Here is a 14,518-nt window from a genome sequence, read left to right as displayed (position 1 = left end):
CCACCAAGAGCTTTATGCAATCACAATATGAGCAAAATAAATTGTTTACTAAAACTATGAATGAGCAATCTACCTTGTTGAAGAATATAGGGAATCAACTTGAAAATCTGAATAGGGAGATCTCGGGGTTGCAAACTAAACTTGCTAATGCTGAAACCCGAATCTCATACATGTCTGCATCACAATCTTCTTTAATTAATAAAATGGCTGCTAAACCTGAGGATTTAGATGATAAAATTACTACTACAGCAAATGCCATTCAAGTTAGAATTAATGAGAATATAAGATTAATGGCTGAACTGCGTGCTAGGTGGGATAGAGAAGAAAATGAAAAACTAGCTAAAGAGAAGAATGTAGCTAAAGTTTGGACTATTACCACCACTAGTAATGCTAATGCTACACATGTTGCTGCACCTCCTACTAATAATAATAAAAGAATTGGTGTTAGCAATGTTTCCACTTCTAATGCAAAGCGCGAAAAACTGCCGAAATCGCTAAAATCAGCTGAAACTGCTTCGTGATAAAGCTGCTGAAATTTTTTCCAACATTGGGGATGATGATTCCATTGCTTTAGATTATAATGGTTTGAATTTTGATGATTGCCACATCTCTGAAGTTATAAAGTTCTTGCAAAAACTTGCTAAAAGTCCTAATGCTAGTGCTATAAATTTGGCTTTTACACATCATATTACAAATGCTCTCATAAAAGCTAGAGAAGAGAAACTAGAGCGCGAAGCCTCTATTCCTAAAAAGCTAGAGGATGGTTGGAAGCCCATCATTAAGGTGAAGGTTAAAGATTTTGATTGTAATGCTTTATGTGATCTTGGTGCAAGTATTTCTGTTATGCCTAAGAAAATTTATAATATGCTTGACTTGCCACCGCTGAAAAATTGTTATTTGGATGTTAATCTTGCTGATCATTCTACAAAGAAACCTTTGGGTAAAGTTGATAATGTTCGCATTACCGTTAACAATAACCTTGTTCCCGTTGATTTTGTTGTCTTGGATATTGAATGCAATGCATCTTATCCCATTATATTGGGAAGACCTTTTCTTCGAACTGTTGGTGCTATCATTGATATGAAGGAAGGTAATATAAAATATCAATTTCCTCTCAAGAAAGGTATGGAACACTTCCCTAGAAAGAGAATGAAGTACCCTTTTGATTCTATTATGAGAACAAATTATGATGTTGACACTTCGTCTCTTGATAATACTTGATACACACTTTCTGCGCCTAGCTGAAAGGCGTTAAAGAAAAGCGCTTATGGGAGACAACCCATGTTTTTACCTACAGTACTTTGTTTTTATTTTGTGTCTTGGAAGTTGTTTACTACTGTAGCAACCTCTCCTTATCTTAGTTTCGTGTTTTGTTGTGCCAAGTTAAGCCGTTGATAGAAAAGTAAGTACTAGATTTGGATTACTGCGCAGTTCCAGATTTCTTTGCTGTCACGAATCTGGGTCCACCTCCCTGTAGGTAGCTCAGAAAATTAAGCCAATTTACGTGCATGATCCTCAGATATGTACGCAACTTTCATTCAATTTGAGCATTTTCATTTGAGCAAGTCTGGTGCCATTTTAAAATTCGTCAATACGAACTGTTCTGTTTTGACAGATTCTGCCTTTTATTTCGCATTGCCTCTTTTGCTATGTTGGATGAATTTCTTTGATCCATTAATGTCCAGTAGCATTATGCAATGTCCAGAAGTGTTAAGAATGATTGTGTCACCTCTGAATATGTTAATTTTTATTGTGCACTAACCCTCTAATGAGTTGTTTCGAGTTTGGTGTGGAGGAAGTTTTCAAGGATCAAGAGAGGAGTATGATGCAACATGATCAAGGAGAGTGAAAGCTCTAAGCTTGGGGATGCCCCGGTGGTTCACCCCTGCATATATCAAGAAGACTCAAGCTGTCTAAGCTTGGGGATGCCCAAGGCATCCCCTTCTTCATCGACAACATTATCAGGTTCCTCCCCTGAAACTATATTTTTATTCCATCACATCTTATGTGCTTTTTCTTGGAGCGTCGGTTTGTTTTTGTTTTTTATTTTGTTTGAATAAAATGGATCCTAGCATTCACTTTATGGGAGAGAGACATGCTCCGCTGTAGCATATGGACAAGTATGTCCTTGGTTTCTACTCATAGTATTCATGGCGAAGTTTCTCCTTCGTTAAATTGTTATATGGTTGGAATTTGAAAATGATACATGTAGTAATTGCTATAAATGTCTTGGGTAATGTGATACTTGGCAATTGTTGTGCTCATGTTTAAGCTCTTGCATCATATGCTTTGCACCCATTAATGAAGAAATACATAGAGCATGCTAAAATTTGGTTTGCATATTTGGTTTCTCTAAGGTCTAGATAATTTCTAGTATTGAGTTTGAACAACAAGGAAGACGGTGTAGAGTCTTATAATGTTTTCAATATGTCTTTTATGTGAGTTTTGCTGCACCGGTTCATCCTTGTGTTTGTTTCAAATAAACCTTGCTAGCCTAAACCTTGTATCGAGAGGGAATACTTCTCATGCATCCAAAATACTTGAGCCAACCACTATGCCATTTGTGTCCACCATACCTACCTACTACATGGTATTTTCCGCCATTCCAAAGTAAATTGCTTGAGTGCTACCTTTAAAATTCCATCATTCACCTTTGCAATATATAGCTCATGGGACAAATAGCTTAAAAACTATTGTGGTATTGAATATGTAATTATGCACTTTATCTCTTATTAAGTTGCTTGTTGTGCGATAACCATGTTCACTGGGGACGCCATCAACTATTCATTGTTGAATTTCATGTGAGTTGCTATGCATGTCCGTCTTGTCTGAAGTAAGAGAGATCTACCACCTTATGGTTAAGCATGCATATTGTTAGAGAAGAACATTGGGCCGCTAACTAAAGCCATGATCCATGGTGGAAGTTTCAGTTTTGGACATATATCCTCAATCTCATATGAGAAAATTATTAATTGTTGTTACATGCTTATGCATAAAAGAGGAGTCCATTATCTGTTGTCTATGTTGTCCCGGTATGGATGTCTAAGTTGAAGAATAATCAATAGCGAGAAATCCAATGCGAGCTTTCTCCTTAGACCTTTGTACAGGCGGCATAGAGGTACCCCTTTGTGACACTTGGTTAAAACGATTGCATTGTGATGATCCGGTAGTCCAAGCTAATTAGGACAAGGTGCGGGCACTATTAGTACACTATGCATGAGGCTTGCAACTTATAAGATATAATTTACATGATGCATATGCTTTATTACTACCGTTGACAAAATTGTTTCATGTTTTCAAAATCAAAGCTCTAGCACAAATATAGCAATCGATGCTTTTCCTCTATGGAGGACCATTCTTTTACTTTCAATGTTGAGTCAGTTCACCTATTTCTCTCCACCTCAAGAAGCAAACACTTGTGTGAACTGTGCATTGATTCCTACATACTTGCTTATTGCACTTATTATATTACTCTATGTTGACAATATCCATGAGATATACATGTTACAAGTTGAAAGCAACCGCTGAAACTTAATCTTCTTTTGTGTTGCTTCAATGCTTTTACTTTGAATTATTGCTTTATGAGTTAACTCTTATGCAAGACTTATTGATGCTTGTCTTGAAGTGCTATTCATGAAAAGTCTTTGCTTTATGATTCACTTGTTTACTCATGTCATATACATTGTTTTGATCGCTGCATTCACTACATATGCTTTACAAATAGTATGATCAAGATTATGATGGCATGTCACTCCAGAAATTATCTGTGTTATCGTTTTACCTGCTCGGGACGAGCAGAACTAAGCTTGGGGATGCTGATACGTCTACAACGTATCGATAATTTCTTATGTTCCATGCCACATTATTGATGTTATCTACATGTTTTATGCACACTTTATGTCATATTCGTGCATTTTCTGGAACTAACCTATTAACAAGATGCCGAAGTGCCAGTTGCTATTTTCTGCTGTTTTTGGTTTCAGAAATCCTAGTAAGGAAATATTCTCGGAATTGGACGAAATCAAAGCCCAGGGGCCTATTTTTCCACGAAGCTTCCAGAAGTCCGAAGATGAAACGAAGAGGGGCCACGAGGCAGCCAGAGCATAGGGCGGCGCGGCCCCTGCCCGGCCGCGCGGCCCTATGGTCCGGCACCTCGCGCCGCCTCTTGACCTACCCTTCCGCCTACTTAAAGCCTCCGTGACGAAACCCCCAGTACCGAGAGCCACGATACGGAAAACCTTCCAGAGACGCCGCCAACGCCGATCCCATCTCGGGGGATCCAGGAGATCGCCTACGGCACCCTGCCGGAGAGGGGAATCATCTCCCGGAGGACTCTACACCGCCATGGTTGCCTCCGGTGTGATGTGTGAGTAGTCTACCCCTGGACTATGGGTCCATAGCAGTAGCTAGATGGTTGTCTTCTCCCCATTGTGCTATCATTGTCGGATCTTGTGAGCTGCCTAACATGATCAAGATCATCTATCTGTAATTCTATATGTTGCGTTTGTTGGGATCCGATGAATAGAGAATACTTGTTATGTTGATTATCAAAGTTATATCTACGTGTTGTTTATGATCTTGCATGCTTTCCATTACTAGTAGATGCTCTGGCCAAGTAGATGCTTGTAACTCCAAGAGGGAGTACTTATGCTCGATAGTGGGTTCATGCCTGCATTGACACCGGGACAAAGGACAGAAAGTTCTAAGGTTGTGTTGTGCTGTTGCCACTAGGGATAAAACATTGATGCTATGTCTAAGGATGTAGTTGTTGATTACATTACGCACCATACTTAATGCAATTGTCTGTTGCTTTGCAACTTAATACTGGAGGGGGTTCGGAAGATAACCTGAAGGTGGACTTTTTAGGCATAGATGCAGTTGGATGGCGGTCTATGTACTTTGTCGTAATGCCCAATTAAATCTCACTATACTCATCATGATATGTATGTGCATGGTCATGCCCTCTTTATTTGTCAATTGCCCAACTGTAATTTGTTCACCCAACATGTTGTTTATCTTATGGGAGAGACACCTCTAGTGAACTGTGGACCCCGGTCCAATTCTCTTTACTGAAATACAATCTACTGCAATACTGTTTTACTGTTTTCTGCAAACAATCATCTTCCACACAATACGGTTAATCCTTTGTTACAGCAAGCCGGTGAGATTGACAACCTCACTGTTTCGTTGGGGCAAAGTATTTTGGTTGTGTTGTGCAGGTTCCACGTTGGCGCCGGAATCCCTGGTGTTGCGCCGCACTACATCCCGCCGCCATCAACCTTCAACGTGCTTCTTGGCTCCTCCTGGTTCGATAAACCTTGGTTTCTTTCTGAGGGAAAACTTGCTGCTGTGCGCATCATACCTTCCTCTTGGGGTTCCCAACGAACGTGTGAGTTACACGCCATCAAGGATCTTTCCTTCCTTCCAGAGAACGAGGATACCGGCGCCGGCAACATCGGCGCCGAGGAAGAAGCTGCCGGGCGGGCGGAGTCTTCGGCTCCTCCCGTCCTTGAAAAGAAAACAACTTCCGGGCCGGGAACTTCCGCGCCGGAAAGTTCCAACCTGGGTGACGCGCCTAGCGCTCCCCCTTCTCCACGAACTATTCTAATGCCACCGCCAGATGCTCCTCGCACCAAGCCCACCGGGGCCGCTCCAACTACGCCGCCGCCCAAGATCTCCAAGCTTATCAAGGGGAAGGCGACGGCCTCCAACGCCCCTTCCGGCGGCCAGCAGCCCCTGGTGCTGCACGTCTCCAAGGCCGCCAGAGATACGGCCACGAAGGCCACCGGCCTGCTTGGCCGTATCAATGAGTTCCAGCGCAGGGGCCGGGACCTGGGGCATCTGCTGCCCTACGCCCAGAAGTTGAACGCCGCAGATATGACTCCGGCGACCCGCGGTTTGGGCAAGGACAGGCTGCCGGCACCTGACCCTGTTGGGGACCGGTCTTCCGAGGAGCACTTCATGCGGCTTCGCAGCGCCGTGAAGGAGCTCGACAGCGCGTGGTATGATGCCATGAACAACTTGATGGTACGCTTTACTAACTCTTTTCAACTTTTACCGGTTTCCTTGCTTCCGGATTTTTTCTATCTTTTCTTTAGTTTCATGCCGGTTTCTCTCTTGTCTATCTTCCCAGTCCTCGAGTTTTGTGGTGAGAGCGCAGCTTTTAGCACAAAACTCTAACCTAAAAACTTAGCGTGAAACCGGCACTGCCAGTCCCCGAGCTTCGAGTTAAGAATTTTGTTCTTAGCGCGAAACTTAGCTTAAAAACGCGCAAAACTAGCACTGCCAGTCCCCGAGTTTCGGGTTAAGAACCTTGTTCTTAGCGCAAAACTTAGCTTAAAACACGCAAAACTAGCACTGCCAGTCCCCGAGTTTCGGGTTAAGAACCTTGTTCTTAGCGCAAAACTTAGCTTAAAACGCGCAAAACTAGCACTGCCAGTCCCCGAGTTTCGGGTTAAGAACCTTGTTCTTAGCGCAAAACTTAGCTTAAAACGCGCAAAACTAGCACTGCCAGTCCCCGAGTTTCGGGTTAAGAACCTTGTTCTTAGCGCAAAACTTAGCTAATCTCTTTTTCTTGAACAGCTCACGGCTGACGCTCGGAAGGCCCTCTTTGAGGAGCTTCTATGGGAACATCGGGACCTCGCTGAGGCACACGATAAGTGCCAAGGTAAGTTTCTGTACCACCGGCATCTTCTTACCGGAAAACTTTTTTCCTCCTAACATTTATAATTTTTTGCTTAACAGTGATCCCGGAAGCTTCCATTGAGGCTCTCAAGGAGCAGCTCACCGCCGCCCAACGTACAATTTTTCCTCTTTCCTGTTAGCTTGGTTTTCTTTTCATCTTAACCAGCACAATTTTGTTAACATCCTCTTTTCCGGGTTCCAGGGGAGAAGGACCAGCTCATCCGGCAGCATCAGGAGGAGCTGAGCGCCCAAAAGACCAGCTACCAGGAGCTCAAGTCCCAGTTCATCCAGCTGGGGCTTGATCATGCTGAGGCTTTCAAGGCTGCTGAAGCTGATGCGGCGGCCAAGATGAATGAGGCTCTTGAAGATGCCGGCAACACCAACATGGTGTTGCTAGCTGAGCTGGAGGAGCTGGCCAAAGCCCGGAAGGCTGCCGAGGAGAAAGCTGCGCGGCTGGAGGAGGAGCAGAAGGAGTGCAACCGGCTGGTCCTGCAAACTGACACACTTGCCTACCGTAAGTCCTTTCCTTTTGCACTTCCTGACTACTACCCACAAGCCTTTTTTCTTCCGATCACATTTTCTTTTCGTTATCTTTCCTTCCGGTTGCCTTTTCTTTCGGATTCTTTTCCTTAGCCTTTTTCTTTCCTTGCACAGGCCTCTTCCCGGACTCTCAGAGGTTTGCTGTTAAGAAGGTTGACGAGCGCCGCACTGCCCAGGGCCAAGAGAATCTTGGCGTGCCATGGACCCCCTATGACCATCTGGTCGCGCTGAGTGCGCGGGTGTCTCATATGCGCGCCATAGATCGCAACCTGTCTGACATTCCTGACGTAGCTACCCAGCTCTTCAGGACTCTGTGGCCTGGCGAGGAGGTGCCGGATACTTTCTCACTGATCAGCGACCGCCTTAAGGGCGCCGGCAAGAGGATCCGCGAGTGGCAGTGCTCTGCTGCCCGTGCTGGAGCAGACTCTGCCCTCCGCGTTGCCTGCTCATGGTATCCGGAGCTGAACTTGGATGCCCTCACCGGAGTGCGCGAAGGCGCGGAAACCGATCTGGACCCGATTCTTACCGCTAAGCAGCAGGATCGTGCGTACCATATCGCGGAGTACGCTGACATGCGCACCTTCATCCCTCCCCCTCCTGACGTCCAAGATTATCTCGACGAGGAGGAGGATGAAGCCGAGGAGGAGCCTCTGGGCGATGCCGGTGCTGGCGATGCCCCTCCTGAAGCCCCCGCTGCCTGATCATTCACTTGGTTGAAAATTTACCTATGTTATGCTATTTGGTCCTGCGTATCTCAAAACAATGTCCCGTTAAATTCTACCCCGGTATGCCGGGGTTTATGATGTAAAACTCTAAGTTCGCTTTTGGTTGCCGTACAACAGTTTATGCCGGTAAGTTATACCGGTAGTTAATTATCTTAAGTTTGCCTTAGCATATTTGCTTTTTGGTTTTGCTTTTATCCTGCACTGCAAAGATTTCCAAATTATTTCCGCATCCAATTCGATGCACACTTGGTTCTTTTGCCTTGGCTCTGCCTGCCTTCTCTGGGCGTTCTTTGGCGTATGAGCACAAGGTTCTTTCACCAAACAAGCATTTTCTTGAACTTAGAAATAACTTCGAAATTTTGCAAAAAAACCGGTTTAACCGGGGTTAGTTAAATTTTTCCGGATTGTTTGTTCCCACTCTCTCTCTTCGCGGTTCGCGTGTGATGTCTACTTCCCCCTCCTTTTCCTGTAGACAGTGTTGGGCCTCCAAGAGCAGAGGTTTGTAGAACAGCAGCAAGTTTTCCCTTAAGTGGATCACCCAAGGTTTATCGAACTCAGGGAGGAAGAGGTCAAAGATATCCCTCTCATGCAACCCTGCAACCACAAAGCAAGAAGTCTCTTGTGTCCCCAACACACCAAATAGGTGCACTAGTTCGGCGAAGAGATAGTGAAATACAGGTGGTATAAATAAGTATGAGCAGAGTAACGGTGCCGTAAAAATAGCTTGCCGGCGTGTAGTTGATGGTGATAGTATTGCAGCAGTAGTAACACAAAAAACAAGAAACAAGCAGCGATAGCAGTATTTAGGAACAAGGCCTAGGGATTACACTTTCACTAGTGGACACTCTCAACATTGATCACATAACAGAATAGATAAATGCATACTCTACACTTTTGTTGGATGATGAACGCATTGCGTAGGATTACACGAACCCTCAATGCCGGAGTTAACAAGCTCCACAATTTGTTCATATTTAAGTAACCTTATAGTGTAAGATAGATCAACATAACCAAATAGATCACATCAATACCGTCATAGTAATAGTTAACTTCACAATCCACAAGAGATCATGATCATAGCCTACGACAAGAACCACACGGTGCACACACTAGTCACCTTTACACCATGCAGGAGGAATAGAATACTTTAATAACATCACTAGAGTAGCACATAGATGAATTGTGATACAAAACTCATATGAATCTCAATCATGTAAAGCAGCTCATGAGATTATTGTATTGAGGTACATAGGAGAGAGATGAACCACATAGCTACCGGTACAGCCCCGAGCCTCGATGGAGAACTACTCCCTCCTCATGGGAGCAGCAGCGGTGATGAAGATGGCGGTGGAGATGGCAGCGGTGTCGATGGAGAAGCCTTCCGGGGGCACTTCCCCGTTCCGGCAGCGTGCCGGAACAGAGACTCCTGTCCCCCAGATCTTGGCCTCGCGATGGCGGCGGCTCTGGAAGGTTTCTGTGGTTTTCGTCGAACGTATCAGGGTTTTCGATCCAGGGGCTTTATATAGGCGAAGAGGCGGCGCAGGAGGGTCGAAGGGGCGACGACACCATAGGGCGGCGCGGCCAGGGCCTGGGCCGCGCCGGCCTATGGTCTGGGGGCCCAGTGCCCCCCCCCTCTGGTCCTTCCCGGGTGTTCTGGATGCTTCCGGTGAAAATAGGAACTTGGGCGTTGATTTCGTCCGATTCCGAGAATATTTCGTTACTAGGATTTCTGAAACCAAAAACAGCAGAAAACAGGAACTGGCACTTTGGCATCTTGTTAATAGGTTAGTTCCAGAAAATGCACGAATATGACATAAAGTGTGCATAAAACATGTAGATAACATCAATAATGTGGCATGGAACATAAGAAATTATCGATACGTCAGAGACGTATCAGCGTGCTTAGTTGCTACCGGTTTATCTTGCTTGCCATGAAGCCGGTTTGCGGACAGCAGCAGAGTCGAAGACTCCGGTAGGTTTAGCACGCTACTAAACCGAAAAGAAAAAACGTTCAATAAGCAACCGGTAAACTGAAAAAAGAAACAAGTTACATGCAACCTTATTGGGGTAGTCCCCGAGATTCATTTGAGGTTCCGACATCTTTTATTCATAGCAATTAAGGTACAAAAAGGAACTTCTTACACCACAACTTCAAGAGTAGAAAGGACGCAACAGAGCTACGTTCCATGGACGCTTGCTCTCCTCTCCGGACCTGTCCGCCTTTCCTTTTTTCCACTCCTGTGCATCGATCAAGTAATATGCATCATTGTGAAGCACTTTGCTTACAATGAAGGGACCTTCCCATGGTGGTAAGAGCTTATGCCGGCCTTCAGTGCGCTGCACTAGGCGTAGCACAAGATCTCCTTCCCGGAAAACTCTCGGGTTAACTTTCCGGCTATGATAGCGTTTAAGATTTTGCTGGTAAATGGTTGTTCTTGCCAAAGCCAGCTCTCTTGCTTCTTCTAGCAAGTCCACATCATTTTCTCTGGCCTCTTTGACCTCTTGCTTAGTATAGAGCTGTACCCTTGGTGAATCATGAATGATGTCAGTTGGTATAACTGCTTCTGCTCCGTATACCATGAAGAATGGAGTGTACCCAGTGGACCGGTTTGGAGTTGTTCTTATGCTCCACAACACTGATGGTAGCTCATCAAGCCAACGCCCCGGTGACTTTTCTACCGCCTCAACGAGCCTTGGTTTGATACCGGAAAGTACCAAAGCATTCATTCTTTCCACTTGGCCATTGCCTTGTGGGTGTGCCACTGAGCACAAATCCAACCGGATGTTGTTGTCCTCACAAAACCTTTTGAACTCACCTTGAGCAAAGTTGGTTCCCAGGACAGAGTTTATGCTGTGCGGGTATCCATACCGCAAAATGACATCTTTTAAGAACTTCACCGCTGTATGCCCATCACATTTTGCGATAGGTTTCACTTCTAGCCATTTGGTGAATTTGTCCACCATAACCAAGATGTGAGTCATGCTGCTCCTTGCAGTTTTGAATGGGCCGACCATATCGAGGCACCAAACGGCAAACGGCCATGTTAATGGTATTGTTTTTAAACCGGACGCTGGGGTATGATTTTGCTTGGCGTACCTCTGGTACCCGTTGCATTTTCTTACTAAATCCTCAGCGTTTTCCAAAGCAGTGGGCCAATAAAACCCATGCCGGAATACTTTTGCTACCAGTGCCCTTGATGAAGCATGATGGCCACATTCTCCTTGGTGAATCTCCTCAAGCATTTCTCTCCCTTCCTCCGGTTCCACACATCTTTGAAGGACGCCGGTAACGCTTCTCTTGTACACCTCACCATTGATGAATGTATATGCTTTGGACCTTCTTTGGATTCTCCTTGATTCATTTTCGTCATCCGGCAAGGTGCCGTTGATCAGGAATTCCTTAATAGGTTTAACCCACGACGGTGTCTCTCGAACCAAAAGCACCGGTGCATCTATCTCCATGCTATCTACCAGCATCGTTTCTTCCGGTACGGCTGCAGCAGTCCCCGAGCTTGCCGGAGCAGTCCCTGAGTTTCCTTCATCGATATCCATGGGTACTACATGCGATTCCGGTACGAAAATTGATTCCGATTCCGGGCTTGGTTTGATCGATGGTACTCTTAAGTGAGCTAAAGCTATTCCGGGAGGAATTTCTTGCCTGGATGAGCCCAGCTTGGACAAAGCATCCGCGGCTTCATTTTCTGCGCGCGGCACATGGTGAAACTCACACCCTTCGAAGAATCCGGCAATCTTTTGTACGTGAAACCGGTAAGAGGCCATGTTGGCATCTTTTGCATCCCAATCCCCGGAACACTGCTGTACCACAAGATCTGAATCTCCATAGCAAATGATCCGGTGTACACCGATTTCTTTTGCGACCTTAAGCCCATGGATCAAGGCCTCATATTCAGCGACATTATTCGATGCCCTGAAATGCACTTGCAAAACATACCGGAGGTGATCTCCTTTTGGGGAGGTAAGCACCACACCAGCACCTAGACCCTCTTTGAGTTTGGATCCATCAAAGTGCATTTTCCAGTATTCTATCCTCTGATCTGGCGGTTTGTATTGCATCTCCGCCCAATCGACGAGGAAATCAGCCAAAGCCTGTGATTTTATGGCATCTCTTCTTTCGTACGCTGGCACATATGGTGATATCTGGATTGCCCACTTTGCAATCCTTCCGCTAGCGTCCTTGTTGCACATGATATCGGAGATTGGTGCTTCACTCACCACCTTCATAGGATGTTCTTCAAAGTAATGCTTGAGTTTTGTGGCGGCCATGTACACGCCATAAGTCATCTTTTGGAAGTGAGGGTAGTTTTGTTTTGAGAGGGAGAGCACCTCGCTCAGGTAGTATACCGGCCTCTGGACGGTTTTTCCTTCCTCTTCTCTTTCAACTACAACCACTACGCTCACAACCCGGTTTGTTGCTGCTATGTATAATAGCATCGGCTCTCTTTCTAGAGGTGAAGCCAGTATAGGTGCTGTGGCCAGCATTGTTTTCAGTTCTTTAAACGCTGCATCTGCCTGAGGGGTCCAGATGAACGTGTCGGATTTTTTCATTAGAGCATATAATGGCAGGGCTTTCTCTCCTAGCCTGCTTATGAACCGGCTTAGCGATGCCAAGCTTCCGGTAAATTTTTGCACATCTTTTAGTTCTCGTGGAATAGTCATTCTTTCTATTGCACGGATTTTTACCGGATTGACTTCAATGCCCCGGCTTGACACAAGGAAACCGAGCAACTTGCCGGCAGGGACACCGAAAGTGCACTTTGCCGGATTAAGCTTCATCCGGAACCGTCTTAGGTTATCGAATGTTTGTCGGATGTCATCGATTAAGGTGTTCTTTACCTTAGTTTTTATCACAATGTCGTCTACATAGACTTGCACATTCTTTCCGATTTGATCAAACAAGCATTTTTGCATACAGCACTGGTACGTTGCACCAGCGTTGCGCAAACCAAAGGGCATAGCGACATAGCAATAAGCCCCATGCGGGGTAATGAACGCAGTTTTTATTTGATCTTCCTTTTTCAAGGGAATTTGGTGGAAACCGGAATACGCATCCAGGAAGGACAACAACTCACACCCAGCAGTTGAATCAATCACTTGATCGATCCGTGGCAAAGGAAAAGGATCTCTTGGGCAAGCCTTGTTTAGGTTGGTGTAGTCGATGCACATGCGCCATACCTTTGGAGCTTTTGCCTCCAGGTTCTCATCTTTTTTCTTTTCGACCATTACCGGATTGGCCAGCCACTCTGTGTGCGTGACCTCCACAATGAATCCGGCAATGAGCAGTTTGGTCACTTCTTCTCCTATGATCTTCCTCCTATCTTCAGCGAACCGGCGCAAGGGTTGCCGCACCGGCTTAGAGTCTTTCCGGACATTTAAAGAGTGCTCAGCCAGCTCCCTCGGAACACCCACCAAGTCATCAGTTGACCAGGCAAAGATATTCCGATTCTCACGGAGGAAGCTGACGAGCGCGTTTTCCTATGCTTGATCGAGTCCGGCACCGATGCGAACGGTGCGCTCTGGGTAAGCCGGATCCAGCACAATGTCCTTTGTTTCATTTGTCGGCTTGAATGCCGGTGAGCCCAAGCTTCCACTCATTGCCGCTAAACTCAACTGTGAGGACTGAGCCAGCGCAACCGCGGTTTGCATTCTTCTTTTTTCCTCCGCGATCGCCAGCGATTCCGCTAGGTTTGATCCGGCAGATGCAGTTTCCAGTGAGACTTTGTAGTTCCCCACCACAGTCAAGGGTCCACGAGGTGCCGGCATCTTCATCTTGAGGTAAGCTGTATGAGTCGTAGCCATGAAAGCTGCCAACGCTGGTCTTCCCAGCAACGCATGGTAAGGACTGTCTAGGTCCACCACCTCAAACTCAACATTTTCAACCCGGCAATTGTCACGTCCTCCAAACGCTACGTCCACCCGAACTTTTCCTACCGGAGCATAGGACAAGCCCGGAACGATTCCGTGGAACGTTGTACGTGTTGGCTGAAGCATGTTTTCTGTTATGCCCAGCGTATGCATGGTATGCTTGTACATGATGTTTATGCTGCTGCCGTTGTCTATCAGCACCTTGCTGAATTTTACTCGGGTTTGCGGCCCTTTCATGATTGGGTCCACAACAAGAGCATATCCACCCGGATTCGGCATGATTTTGGGGTGATCCTTAAATGACCAGGTAATTTCCTGATCTGACCACAGCATGTATTTGGGGACTGCCGGCATCACGGCGTTTACCTCCATGGAGCGGCGATGCACACTTTGCCTGTCTGTCGGCTCAGTGACAAAGACAACACAGCACAGATGCGGGCCCCTCGTAAACATTCCGGCCTAAAGGTACCGGTGGAGGTGGTTGATCATCGTTTTGCTCCACCCGGTTAACTTGCTGGTATTGTTGCCTATTTGGCTGATTCTGTACCGGTAAAGCATTTGCTCCGGTGAGTGGTGGCGGTGGTGGTAGCTGTTGCTGACGCAGCATATCTTGCGACGGTGGCAACACTGTTGAGCACCCTTGTGCCTGCGCGTCCTTTACCGCTCCCTTTTGCATCAAGTACTTG

Source organism: Lolium perenne, chromosome 4 (genome assembly GCF_019359855.2).
Source record: "Lolium perenne isolate Kyuss_39 chromosome 4, Kyuss_2.0, whole genome shotgun sequence".
Taxonomy (NCBI): domain Eukaryota; kingdom Viridiplantae; phylum Streptophyta; class Magnoliopsida; order Poales; family Poaceae; genus Lolium; species Lolium perenne.
The sequence above is the reverse complement of the archived record's forward strand: the minus strand, read 5'-3'. Positions refer to the sequence as shown.